Here is a 14,152-nt window from a genome sequence, read left to right as displayed (position 1 = left end):
GTCCACTGGGTGGGGCTGGGTCACACTCCGCAGTTCTCAGCCCCACAGGGCAGAGCCAGACCTCCACGCAGAGCCCGACCGTGAGACCACCCTCCCTTCCTCCTCCCACCTCCCTCCGCTTTTTTACTTTCATTTTTTCAAATTGAGCCTGATATACAGAAAAGTTCCCCCTTTGCGACCTTCTCCAGTAACCCTCCACCTGAGAAGAGTGGTAACTCTCCTGACTTCTAACATCATAGGTTAGCTTCTAAAAATGCAGTCATATAGAATACCTTTTTTTTTTTTTTCGAGATAGAGTCCGGCTGTGGCCCCCAGCTAGAGTGCGGTGGCATCATCACAGCTCACTGCAATGGCAATCTCCACTGCACACACCGCTGCCTGGGGGCCCTGGCGGGGCAGGGGGCGGTCCCTGTGTGCCACCCCCCTCCCCCAACATGGCACAGATGGAGAAACCAGAGGTACACACTTGGTGTTCTGGTGCCAGGCCAGCGTTTGTCCAGCCGTGGTCGCGGCCCGAGGCATCTGGCTGCAGGTTGCAGGGCTTCAGCGGTCAGAGTGTACACCCCTGGCAGGGCCCAGGGCTCTCTGGTTGTTTCTGGAAGGGGCCAGGATGGAGCATGCCTGGAGCTGCCAAGGCTGGGGCTTCTGGGAAGGTGGCTGCTTGCATCTTAACAGGAGCATCTGGGGCCTGGGGCCTGGGGCCTGGGGCTGGGGCAGGGGCAGTCCGTGGCAGTGACTGCTTTTCTCCGTGAAGGCAAAGGGCCTCTGAAGGCTTACTACGGCCGCCTCATCGGCCAGAAGTGCTTCCTGCACATCCAGGTCTGCACCCCCTGGCTGGAGGCTGAGGACTACCCCTGCTGCTAGGTCAGAGGCCAGTCAGGAGGCCTCAGGGAGGGCGGTGATTAAAGGGGAGGCCCTTGGGGAGCGGAGCAGACTTCTTCCAAACAGGGCCAGACAGTAGAGAGTTTAGGGCCTCTTATAATGTTTTTATAACCCTTTAAAAATGTAAAAGCCATTCTTAGCTCAAGGGCCAATACAGGCAGGCCTCAGGCTGGACTGGGCCTTGCTTGAGGCCACTTGAGATCGCAGGCTGAGCTCCTGAGAGGAGGCCGCTTCCTGGTGTACCAGCCCCTCCCTGGCTGGTGGCGCCGAGGCTGTTTGCTGAGGTTCTAGGGGGCCACTTGCTCTTGGCCTCCTACCCCTCTCTCTGTTCCATCCTGCCCTCCCTTCCGCAGAAGGCCTGGGCCTGGGGTTGTGGCCACTGTCCCCAGGTGTGGGAGGACTTTGGGAGGTGCAGGGATAGCCTCTCACACGGCACTGCCTCCGCCAGCGAGACGTCTGCCTCTTTCCCTTTTTTTTTTTTTTTTTGTTTTGAGACAGAGTCTGACTCTGTTGCCTGGGCTAGAGTGCCGTGGCATCAGCCTAGCTCACAGCAACCTCAAACTCCTGGGCTCAAGTGATCCTCCTGCCTCAGCCTCCCTAGTAGCTGGGACTACAGGCATGCGCCACCATGCCCAGCTAATTTTTTCTATATATATTTTTTTAGCTGTCCATATAATTTCTTTCTATTTTTAGTAGAGACGGGGTCTCACTCTTGTTCAGGCTGGTCTCAAACTCCTGAGCTCAAACAATCCTCCTGCCTCGGCCTCCCAGAGTGCTAGGATTACAGGCGTGAGCCACCACGCCTGGCCTCATTCCCTTTTGATTGCTTTGAGGGGGACTTCGAGGCTTGCTGTTGACATGTCTCTAACGTCTCCTCTTCCAGCCTCCAGTAGGCAGTCTGGGCGGAGAGCCTTTGGCAGGCAGAAGTTTCTACCTAGTCTTTAGTAATGTTAAGTTGTTTATTTGGCTTTATTTTCACAGTGGCAGCTCAGGTTCTTTTTTTAAATTATTGCTGTAAAAAATATATAACAAAATTTCCTGTTTCAACCATTTTTGGTGTGCAACTCAGTGGCATTCATTATATTCACAGTGTTGTACAACCATCACCACTGTCTGTTTCCAAAACTCTTTCATCACCTCCTACAGAAACTCTGTACCCATTAACAATAACCGTGTAGGAGTTCTTTTAAAATAAGTTGTGGTTAAGTAGAGAAACTAAATCAACTGAAATAAATAAGTTAAGTAACTGGCAGTTTATAGATGTCAGGCATGGCAGCTGGGAGCATCACCATGTATGTCCCTGGCCCTGGCCAGGCTGCGGGGCCAACTTATGCCACTTGTATTTGGGGCTGTCAGGGACATCATCCGATTTCCACTCCCCATGGGAGGTGTCGCTCCACTGTCCTGGAAGGACTCGTGCTCCCAGGGCGGAGGCCGGCACTGACTGCCCCCTCGCCCCACAGGGTCGGTGGACCTGGGCGTCTGTCTGCACAAATCCTCCAGTGGCCTGGACCTGCCCATGAAGGTAGATGGTGGACATGTTTGGGTGCTGTTTGGCTGTGTGTGCCGTGAACGTCAAGTGGTAGGAGCAGAAACCGAGTCTTCCTGGGGTTAGGTTCTCAAATCGGTAGCCGAGGGGGAACCCCCGCAGTCTGAGCTGCTCGTGACAGGCCACCAGGAATGCGTCAGCTCAGTCAGTGGTGGCTGAGAGCAGGGTGTGTTTTGCTTATGCTCATCAAGAATGGTGGCTGGAACTGCCTGCACAGCTCATGGGGTTGTCTCTCTTTCTCTCTCCCCCCATGTCCCCTTTGGCTGAGCTCGTATAGTTGGATTTGAATTAGTTAAATGAGTGTAATTCTGAGACCTCACCTGACCCGGCAAAGATGGGTGTTTGGAAAGGGCAGTGTTGGCAGTTCTAGAAACAGCAGCCCCAGCATGCTGAGCACTCAGCCCTGCTCAGGAGCAGCCCCTGGACGGGGAATTTGGGATGTTAGACCCTTGGGTGAGCTGGGCTCAGTGCATGTTGGGACCAGACCTTCTGGTGACCCAGAGAAGCCACGCTTAGTGTGCCAAGCCAGTCCCCAGGGGCAGGGGTGCCTTTACCTTGTTTCTTGGGCATGGGGTTAAGAATTATTTCAGCGTTTTTATTCTTGAGTACTTTCCCATCGAAGAGCACACAGCACAGAAGGTCTGGATCCCCTTTAGGGCCCCTCATCCAAACCAGTTTGGACATTTTGATGCGCATCGTTCCAGGTCTTTCTCTCACTCAGATGCCAAATCGGAACAGGCTCGCTGGACCCAAACCGGCTGTTCCTGCCCCAGCTTTGCCTGCATGTGGGTGGGGCAGGGCAGGTGGGCACCACAGGGTCGGGTTCCCCCTCCAGGCAGCCCTCAGGCCCCTTGTTCTCTCCACAGTTTGCATGAGCTTGTCAAACACGAAGAAAACGGCCTGGTCTTCCAAGACTCAGAGGAACTGGCAGCTCAGCTGCAGGTAGCTGCGTAGGGCCCTGCTCCAGGGCTTGGGGGTTTTGGAGATGGGCACTGAGCCGTGATCCCCGATTACTGCTTCCCGCAGCCATGGAGGGACTACTCTGGGGCTGGAGGAAAGGCCGGAGAAGGGAGCAGAGGTCACAGAGGCTGGCCTGCTGTGCTGTCCTGCTTCAAGTGGCCAGGGCTGAGGAAAACTAGGACACGCCCCTGCCTGCCCCCTGGATTTATGGAGCTTACAACACACAGATGATGCCAAAGCAAGGCGGGCTGGGCTGCAGTCTAGGCGCGATCGGGACTCAGGGAGTGAGAGTGGGGAGTCAAAGGAGCTCCTTGGACCAGCCTTGAGAGACGGGTGGGATTCTGCAAAGGAGGCTTGTTTCCTATTTTGTTGTTGTTGAGACACAGTCTCAACTCTCAACTCCCTGGCTACAGTGCCGTGGCATCATTGTAGCTCACTGCAGCCTCCCTTTCCTGAGCTCAGACATCCTCCTGCCTCAGCCTTCCCAAGTAGCTGGGACTACAGGCACCCACCACACTTGGCTCATTTTTCTATTTTTAGTAGAGACGGGGTCTCGCTCTTGCTCAGGCTGGTTTAGAATTCCTGAGCTCAAGCGATCCTCCGGCGTCAGCCTCCCACAGTGCTAGGATTACAGGCGTGAGCCACCGCACCCACCCGGATGCTTGTTTCTTGTTCCAGAAAGTAATACATCATCATTCTTGACAACTGAAATATTGGCAAACTTTTTCCATAAAGGTCCAGGTAGAAAATCTTTTAGGTTTTATCACATAGTCGCTGTCAGAACTACTTGACCCTGCTATAGCGTGAAAGCAGCCACAGGCCATCTGTCGAAGAAAGGGCATGGCTGTGTTGCAGTAAAACTTTATTTACAAAGATAGGGGGGCGGGTTTGCCCTGCAGGCTGTAGTGTGCCGACCCCTGATTTAGACGGTTTGGCAAGGCTGAAAAGAACACAGACGTCACCTCATTCCCGGCAGACGGTGGGACTGTGCAGGCCAGAGGCTGAGAGGAGGTGCTCCCGGGGGCAGGAACACAGAGGCCGTGAGGTGCTCCAGGGCGTGGAGTGTGGGAGAGCAGGACACGCAGAGACGTTTCCAGAAAACTCGCTGTCAAGTAGGAGATGGAGCATTGCCAGGGCGTGAGAGGCCTTGGGTGCCCAGTGAGAGAGTGGGCATGTTGGAGGGGGGCGTTGTTGGGCTGAGCCGGGCACCTGGGGTCAGCTAGGAGGTCACCTGGGATGGGGTGGGGAGGAACAAGGAGATAAGTTCTGGTATTTGATTTTCTGTAGATGCTTTTCTCAAAGTTTCCTGATCCTGCTGGCAAACTCAGCCAGTTCCGGAAGAACCTCTGGGAGTCAGAGCGGCTTCGGTGGGATAAGAGCTGGACATGGACTGTGCTCCTTTTGCTTATGGACATGTGACCCCTGGGGCCAGAGACTACACCCCAGGATTCTCCAGCCCCTTCTCCACCCACAACCGAGTCCCAGGACAAACCCTCCTGAGCAGCGCCTCCTGGTAGTCAGAGGCCAAAATGTGAATAAAGCTCTAACAGCCAGGAGTTGTGTCGGGGAAGCCATGGTCCGTCCTGGCTTCCTTGGGGGCTCCAAGGCACATCCTCTTTTCTCTTTTTCCCTCCTGTTCTGTGCTCCTCTCCCGGGTTACGTTTCTCTTACTTGCTGAGACTGTGAGCATCTCTCCGCTCTGTGCTGTCGTCCCCAGCGTGTGCCCTTCCCTGCCCTGCCTCTGTCGTGTTCCTGCCCTGGAAACGGCACCTGCCGCCGAGCTGCAGGTGCCGTGAGGTGTGTCGGGCCTACGCTGGGCTGGGCTTCGGGAGGAACTCAGTGTCCAGGCTGGGCAACGTCATACTTGATATGCATGTTATCTGCAAAAAGGAAATGCTTGCTTTTGAGCCAAAATTTTCATTTCTGATTTGTGGTGATTTTCTTAAGAACTAGAACTGCTGACAGAAAGGGGCACCCCCACACATAAACAGTTTATATTTTATTAGGACACAGTTTGTGGTCTGTGATTTAACATTCTTCAAATATTCAAGTCTAGTGAAAGTTTTTTGTTTATGCTTTTTTTGAGATGGGGTCTTGGCCGGTCGAGGTGGCTCACGCCTATAATCCTAGCACTCTGGGAGGCCGAGGCGGGAGGATTGCTCGAGGTCAGGAGTTGGCGACCAGCCTGAACAAGAGCGAGACCCCGTCTCTACTAAAAACAGAAAGAAATTATTTGGACAACTAAAAATATATATATAAAAAATTAGCCGGATATGGTGGCGCATGCCTGTAGTCCCAGCTATTCGGGAGGCTGAGGCAGGAGGATCACTTGAGCCCAGGAGTTTGAGGTTGCTGTGAGCTAGGCTGACGCCACAGCACTCTAGTCCAGGCAACAGAGTGAGACTCTGTCTCAAAAAAAAAAAAAAAAGGAGACAGGGTCTCAGTCACCCGGGCTAATCGTGCCACAGTGGCATGATTGTAGTTCCCTGCAGCCTCCAGCTCCTGGGCTCAGCCTCCCGAGTAGCTGGGACTGCAGGCAAACGTCACCACACCTGGCATAGTTTTCCATTTATTGTAGCGATGGGTTCTCACTATGTTGCCCAGGCTGGTCTCGAGCTCTTGGTCTCAAGTTGATCCTGCCGCCTTGGTCTCCCCAAGTGCTACGATTATAGGCATAAGCCACTGCACCTAGCGCCTATGAAAGTTTTATCTGCTTTCCCACAAAAATTCTCACAATAGTGATTCAACTTTCACAATAATCTTCAGGAGCCTGTGCAAGGCCTAGAGCACGAGCTACAGAATTGCCATCTCTCAGTGCCCTTTGTAAGGAAATAAGTTTCCGGCCACGAGAAGTTGCCGCTTCCCATCGGATCCCGGCCCGGCCTAGCTCAGTGGTGCACACCTGGCACGTCTCTGGCTTGCGGATGGTGAAGGCAACGTAGACGTCAGGAGCCTGCTGGTCCCTCCGGCAAGCAGAGAGCCTCCACAGGACCCCGACCAGTGGCAGGATGATTTCTGGGCAGTATAGCACGTCTGCTGCGATGATGATGTCTGGGTGGAAGGCGGAGAGCTGAGGGACCGTCGCGACATCCTAGTCCAGATGGGCCACTGTCACCCTGGGGCTCTCTGAGTTGGCGGTGAGGTCTGGCTCTAATGATAAGCCATTGAGAAGGATGTTCCCTCGGAGCTGCTCAAGGACATGGCTATGACAGTCACTGAAGATGTAGGCTCTAGGATGGCACATCTTGCAGATGGCCAGGCCCGTGAGGCCAGCTCCACTGCCGAGCTCTAGGACAGTCCTGTCAGTGAAGACTGCTGGGTTCTCTATGGCCCATTCTGTGAGGTAGAGGGCGGCGTCCCATGTGACCAGGCCGGTGGTACCGTGGGAGACGATGGCTGTGCTCTCAGAGAGCGTGACGGAGTCCCCTGAAGGCAGCAGATAGCTCCGTGGCTGGACTTGTGAGCGGTCGGGACCTCTGCCAGTGCGTCCTACAGCTCATCCAAAGGCTGTGGGTGGACAGCCTCGTGCTTTTTGATGAGCTCGGAGAGACAGCACTGGGCATACTTCACTGCTGGCGGGTGCTTCACACACAGAGGATGTTTCAGTCTTCTGCAAAATCCCCAGCAGCAGCTTGGAATCCGATGAGTTCCTTAGTTTCTCTTCTAGACTCTGCCAGGGGAAGGAGCCCAGTGAGTGCGCAGCCAGGAAGCCGCGCTTAAAGCTCCGCAGCAGCCCCTGGGTTCCCAGGCTGTCCTCTGGCACCATGGCGGGGGCAGGGCCCCTGTTTCACTTTCTTAGCATTCATGTGTTCATTGCAGTAGCACTTTTAACTTCCTTCAGAAACCTGGCTAACTGTTGGTGCAAGAGGCCTAGTGTTCAGCTTGTCTCAGCTTTTGACATGCCTTCCTCAAAGGCTTAATTATTTCTAGCTTTTATTCAAAGGCAGGCATTCGACTCTTGTTTTCACTTGAACCCTTACAGGCCATTGTAAGGTTATTAATTGGCCTAATTTCAATAGTTTTGTGTCTCGGGGAGTAGAGAGGCCTGAGGAGAGGGATCGAGACAAGGAAATAGCCAATTGGTTGAGCAGTCAGATCACACACAACATTTATTGATAAAGTTTCCTGTCTTATATGGGCCTGGTTTATGCCACCCCCCCCAAACAATTACAACAGTAACGTCAAAGATCACTGATCACCATAACAGATATAACAATAACAAAAAACTATGAAATATTGCAAGAATTATCAAAGTGGGACACCGAGGCACAAAGGGGGCACATGCTGCTGGAAAAATGGTGGCAATAGACTTGCTCGATACACGGTTGCCACAAACTTTCAATATGTAAAAAATGGGCCGGGCGCGGTGGCTCACGCCTGTAATCCTAGCACTCTGGGAGGCCGAGGCGGGTGGATCGCTCAAGGTCAGGAGTTCGAGACCAGCCTGAGCAAGAGCGAGACCCCGTCTCTACTAAAAATAGAAAGAAATTATATGGACAACTAAAAATCTATATAGAAAAAATTAGCCGGGCATAGTGGCGCATGCCTGTAGTCCCAGCTACTCGGGAGGCTGAGACAGTAGGATCGCTTAAGCCGAGGAGTCTGAGGTTGCTGTGAGCTAAGCTGATGCCACGGCACTCACTCTAGCCTGGGCAACAAAGTGAGACTCTGTCTCAACAACAACAAAAAAAAATATGTAAAAAATGCAGTATCTGCAAAGCACAGTAAAGCAAAGCACAACTGAGGTAGGCCTGTAATGAAAATCTTGATTCCTAACAAAATACACAAAATCACTAATATGTTTATTTGTATCTAATAACAAGAAAATGTTTTTGTTTTTGTTTTTTGAGACAGAGTCTCGCTCTGTCCCCCCGGCTATAGCGCCATGGTGTCAGCCTAGCTCACGGCAACCTCAAACTCCTGGGCTCAAGTGATCCTCCTGCCTCAGCCTCCCGAGTAGCTGGGACTACAGGCTTCCGCCACCATGCCCAGCTAATTTTTTCTATTTTTAGTAGAGACAGGGTCTCACTTTTGCTAAGGCTGGTCTCGACCTCCTAAGCTCAAGCAATCTTCCTGCCTTGGCCTCCCAGAGTGCTAGGATTACAGGCGTAAGCCACCACACCTGGCCAAGGAAATGCTTTAAATACAATATTAATATGATCAATAAAGCTACAGAAAAAAAGTCTAATTTTTTTTATGCAGTTAAAGAAAAAACAAACCAGTCTCCCTGGATGTCACTCCCATTAAGTGTGTATGGTCAAATCGTGTTCTAGAGCTGTCCAACACAGTAGCCACTAGCCAGATGTGGCCACTGAGCACCTGAAAGTGAGACAGGAAACCAGCAGGCCCAACTCGTTAAAAAAGTTGCAAAACCTGAACTAAGGCCTCTGACAAAAACAGGAGAACAGGATGCAGTAAAGAAACTGGTTAAGACCAGTAAGAGCCAAGATGGCAATGAGAAAGACCTCTGCTCGCCCTTGTAGCTCATTTTACTCTGCTTATAATGTATTAACAGATTAAAAGAAACTCCCACCAGCACCTTGACATTTTATAATTACCCTGGAAGTCACCTTACAAAAGAGGAGAAATCCCTGATTCCTGGAAATCTCCACCCTTTTCCCAGAAAAGCCATGAATAATCCACCCCTTATTTAGCATGTAATCACGAGAGAGCCATAAATAGAGTTCACCAGTAATGAACAGGAGCTCTTCTCTATTGCTCTGAGAGATAGTCACTGCTCTGTCTACAGGGTAGCCTGCTTGCTGTTTAATAAACTTTGCTTTCATTTCCAACTTAACGTTCGAGCTTGAATTCTTTCCTGCACAAACCCAAGAGCCTTCTTGGCCTTCAGGCAGGACCCCAGTTTTGGGGTTCACTTTCCAGTGTCAAAATGTGATTAGTTTCATTGAGAAATACTACAAGTACAAAGCACACACCAGATTTCAAAGACAGTACAAATAATGGAATGTAAAATGTCTCATTGATAATTTTTACACTGATTACATGTTGAAACAATAACATTTTCAATATTGGGGGTTAAATAAAATATATTATTAAAATTAATTTCACCTGTTTCTCTTTACCTTTTAATGTGACTATTAGAAAATTTACAAGGACGTATGTGGCTCACGCTGTGGCTCACCTATTCTGGTTGGACAGTACTGGTCTAGAGTCATTCACAGCTGTGCATTCTGTATGCGGCCATGGAATTCCTTAATCTGATAGATGGATTGGTGCAGCTTTTTCTCTTAAATTGACGGCACTTAATTTCTGACAATTAAAGGTCCTAACATCTTAAAAGATGATGGTTTTCTGTTATTAGACTGTTCTTTTTTTTTTTTTTTTTTTTTTTGAGACAGAGTCTCACTCTGTTGCCCGGGCTAGAGTGAGTGCCGTGGCGTCAGCCTAGCTCACAGCAACCTCAAACTCCTGGGCTTAAGCGATCCTACTGCCTCAGCCTCCCGAGTAGCTGGGACTACAGGCATGCGCCACCATGCCCGGCTAATTTTTTGTATATATATATATTTTAGTTGTCCATATAATTTCTTTCTTTTTTTAGTAGAGACGGGGTCTCACTCTTGCTCAGGCTGGTCTTGAACTCCTGACCTCGAGCGATCCACCCGCCTCGGCCTCCCAGAGTGCTAGGATTACAGGCGTGAGCCACCGCGCCCGGCCATTAGACTGTTCTTGATGTAGATGCTGCTAGAGGAAAGGGGAGACTCAGCTCTATCTTTCCAGAAATCTCAGTCTCCAAAGTTTTGTAAGCATTTCATTTCACACCATTAAAACCATATAATGATTTCATACCATTAAGTACAAAATTCATAGACACAATTTCTGGCAGAAAAAATGGTTCCATCTCATTTTGTTTAATTTCTAGTTATATTAGGAGCCACAAAGTTCCCCAAGTTCAACTAATTTTGAATTTACCAAAACCTTCACCATTTAATAGGAGATGGTTTTGTTTACTAGTGAGGACTGAACTCTGACCTTTTTCTTTTGCCCAAATTCCTTTCTAAGAGGCCTGGTGAGTCACATCTAAAGACGATACAATCTCACTAAACAGGTTTTATTAATCCAGCATAAGGTGGTTTACTTCCCAACCTCATTCTGGCTCTGGATCACATGAGAGATAGAAGACCCCCTTATCCTAAGTCAGGCATCCTAGCTGACCCCTATCTTAACTCAAGTGTTCCTTTCCACTGACTCCAGGTCTTTAGACAAAGCTTAACTCTTTCAACCAATTGCCAACTAAAGAATCCCTAACAGCCACCCAGGACTTGTAAGCTCCTGCTTCGACATGTTCTGCCTTTTGGGCCCAATGTATACCTTCCATGTATAGATTTATGATTTTACCTGTAATTCCTGTCCCCAGGAATGTACAAAAACCAAACTGTAATCCAGCTACCTCAGATGCATCTTCTCAAGACCTCTTGAGAACTTGTCCCCGGGGGCCACCTTCTCACACATCCCGCTCAGAACAAACCTCTTTAAATTATTTTAGAGTTTGGGTTTTTCTGTCGACACTAATAATTGCATTTTTGGCTTCATGGTCCACGAAAGGGGAGTCAGGAGACAGTAACCACAATAACTTGAACAGGAAAGTCCTACAGAGGCGTGTTAACTATTTAAAGGGGATAACTACTCCCAGGGAGTGGAAGAGAACTCTAAAGAACGTCCTAGGCAGGGGAGAGTACTCAAGGAGGCACTAACTTGGAAGGGGAGGCCGCCCCTCTCCAAGGCTAGGACGCGGGTGTGATTGCTGCCGCGGGATGTTGAAGTTCACTGGGTTGGCCCGGCCCAAGCTCGCCCACAGCAGCAGCTGAAGCTGGCAGGCAGGACACCGCAGGCCAAGACCTTCGAGCCGGTCTCCCCCGCAGCTGGGGCGCCGGCAAGCAGAAGCTGCAAGGCAGAAAACCACCGGCATCAGCCGGCGAAATCGGCCCTCCACCGCCCCCTGCTGGTAAGGCTCAACATCACGCCTGTTGCGCAGGAGAAACGTTCTAAAGTCACAAGCAGAACTTGAAGGGTGGATTTGCAGCAGGCAGGCATTAAGTGACAACAGGCACACTTCCTCTAAAGGTGGAGAGTTTGATCTTTGGCTCTTGGGGGATTTTCAACAGATCCGTAAAAGACTTTTCCCTGGAAAGAATTTTCCCAACGTCCTTAATGAGGTTTTGCAAGTCTCCTGGGTGAGGGTTGTAGTTAAGGCCTTTTACCTTTTAAGTCTCCTCACAGATCTGGCCACGATGAGAGGTTTTGTTTTTGTTTTGTTTTGTTTTTTGCCTTAAACATTTCAGGAATAGTCTCAGGATCACTCTCAGAAAGCAGCAGGTTTTGAGTCATCTCTGGCATCCCAATCCCAAATTATACAGAATAAGGACCAAAATGTTTAAAATTAACTGGTATGTGTGTGTGTGTAGGTTGGATATCCATAGAATGTCTATCTGGCCTAAAGGAAAACACAGCACCCCTGATTTTGAAGGGTCTGAGAGGAGAGGGGCATAAGAGGGGCCAGACAGTCCACCCTAGGCCCAAGCACAGGACTTAGACACAGCATCACCAAGAGTGGAAGGCAGGGAAGGGGACAGGAAAGAAAGTCACTACAGGATCTCACCAGGTGGGCACTTCCTGTGTCCTGCATTATACCTCTGCTCCTCTTGGAATTGCTGTTGCTCCATAACTTGTTGACTATGCCAAATTGGGGGAAGCAGGGTGGTACGGACAAAATTCAGAAACAAGATTTTGCCACTTTTAGGGGCTGCGCTGCAGAAAAAAGAAAGGAGGCGCTCATTAGAGGCTAGAGAACCAGCACCCTCCAATTCTTTACACACTGAAATTACGCACTTCCTTTGATGCATGGATATAAACTAAGACCCCCTCCATGACTGCCATGTGGTCACTGGAGTAGAAGCCTTGGGACATTTAGGCAGGAAAGATGAGACCTCATCACATTCAGTAGAGAAGGAAAATATGGACCCTGTTGTAAGTTAACAAATTTCAAAAAAGGTATTTGAAAGGGAGTACTGAAAACCAAAATTTGAAAAGAGTTCCCAGTAATTGTTTAGTAAATATTAGACATCTGTGAGTCACAGTGTTCATTAGTTCAGAGTTTAAGTTTTAGAATATGTGACCTGAAACTAGATTATGGAGGCTGATTTTCTCTTAAGAATAGGGTCATGGAAGATGACCTGCTGTCCCCAAACTTCCTCCTATTCCCTGGAGCTCTTTGCAGCCAAGGTACAGCCCCTTCAAGTTTTCCTATGTCCTGTTCTATGTTTCTTTTGCCTCTCAGTTGGTATGACAAGGTGAAGACTTGGAGTGAAGTCATATGGCAGAGTACAGACTGCAGATGCAAGGTATTGGTGGTCAAGAAGCACTTCTCCTAGTCCCAACTCTGAGATCTGCACACTGTAGCAAGAAGGGCAAGTTCCCTGTCCCCTTTGGGCTCAGGGTCCCTATGTACAGAATTAGAGTTCGTCCAACTCCAAAGCAGAGAAGTCAAAGGATGAGAGAGCCTACAGAGCTAGGATTTGGGGAAAAAGTGAAGAGAATGAGCAGCAGAGGCAAGAGCCTTTCACCTGATCTCCTGGTATTACTTTGGGGAAGGTGACTCACCCAGAATTGCCCATCATTCCTGGCCCACCACTCCCATTTTCTCCCCTGACCTACTTGGTTAAAGAATTTCTGATGAATCAGGGATGGATTGCCTTAGTCATCAGCTCAGTAGGGACTACTGCCTGAAGCACAGTCACATGATGTAAATGATTTCTTTCCACCTACTGCGCTAATCTTGTTTGAAATTGACACACCTATGTGGACCCATGAACAGCAATTTCCCTGTGCTGTGCCTCTACCAAAGTCCAGGTTTGCCACCTTCTGGGATACTCTGCTTGATGAAATATGTATCTTACACATTCCAACCTCTGTGGCCGTCTCCCAGCCTCTCATTTTCTTCTCCCTTTCTCTCCATGCAAAGCTCATCCATTCTTCCACCCTGCTCAAGTCCATTCTATACCAGGACACCTGCTCTCTTCTTTTCCTACTTCTCTAATTACTTCCAATTTCAGATGGCTTGATATTTCCCTCTCCCAGGAATGGTCTGCCCTCAACTGGCTGTCAATAAATGTGACCATGATTGTTACCGAAAGTTTGGTACTCGTCCCAGAGGAATGAAGAACAAGGACAAGTGGTTTGAGGAAAAGGAAACAGAAGTTTATTAATTTGCTGGCAAATGAGAAGGATGGTAGATTCTCATCTTAAAGAATCATTGTCCCTCCCCATTTTAAGTAGAAATACATGGCTTTTTAAAGGGGGGAGGGTTAGCTTTTGGCTGTTGTTGTTTAATTATAGTTGGTGGTTTTGGTTGACCTTATCTCCAGTGAAGATGATCTCGTGACCTTTGTCCAGATAATTCTGTGTAGCCATCTTCTGTGGTTTAAGATACTAGAAAACAAAGAACAAAGAACGTTTTTCTGCCCCTTTGATTACTGGCCTCAGGCAAGAATGCAGGTTTTAATTCCCAAAAAGAGTGAGGGGTTTTAAAGAGACAACTTGTAAAACATTTTGCCCTCCTTCACACTTTTACCTCTGTTACATGATGATCGTGATAAAGATATCACTCATTTAGTTCACTATTATAAACAACTGTGGGCCATCTCTTGTGTTAGCCTCCTATTTAATTTAACGTGTGCCACCAAAATTGTAGGTATCATGCTTCATAATATAATTCTATTTTCAGAGGTTAGTAGAGAAAAGAGT

General features: G+C 49.2%; 1 long non-coding RNA gene and 1 pseudogene across 2 annotated transcripts; one reads left to right on the top strand and one right to left on the bottom strand.

Moving 5' to 3' along the window:
• The first annotated feature begins 2,301 nt into the window (after nt 1-2,301).
• Nucleotides 2,302-5,162, top strand: LOC138386811 (uncharacterized). Of its 2 annotated transcripts, XR_011233897.1 has the most exons (4): nt 2,302-2,407; nt 3,298-3,373; nt 4,368-4,503; nt 4,679-5,162. It is a non-coding gene; the product is annotated as an uncharacterized lncRNA (long non-coding RNA). The 2 variants fall into 2 exon arrangements; XR_011233898.1 differs by lacking the exon at nt 4,368-4,503.
• A 1,022-nt stretch (nt 5,163-6,184) lies between these two features.
• Nucleotides 6,185-7,555, bottom strand: LOC138386810 (protein-lysine N-methyltransferase EEF2KMT-like; annotated as a pseudogene).
• Between the last annotated feature and the right edge of the window lie 6,597 nt (nt 7,556-14,152).

Source organism: Eulemur rufifrons, chromosome 7, assembly GCF_041146395.1.
Source record: "Eulemur rufifrons isolate Redbay chromosome 7, OSU_ERuf_1, whole genome shotgun sequence".
In the NCBI taxonomy this organism is placed as follows: Eukaryota; Metazoa; Chordata; class Mammalia; order Primates; family Lemuridae; genus Eulemur; species Eulemur rufifrons.
This window is presented reverse-complemented; position numbering and strand designations above follow the sequence as displayed.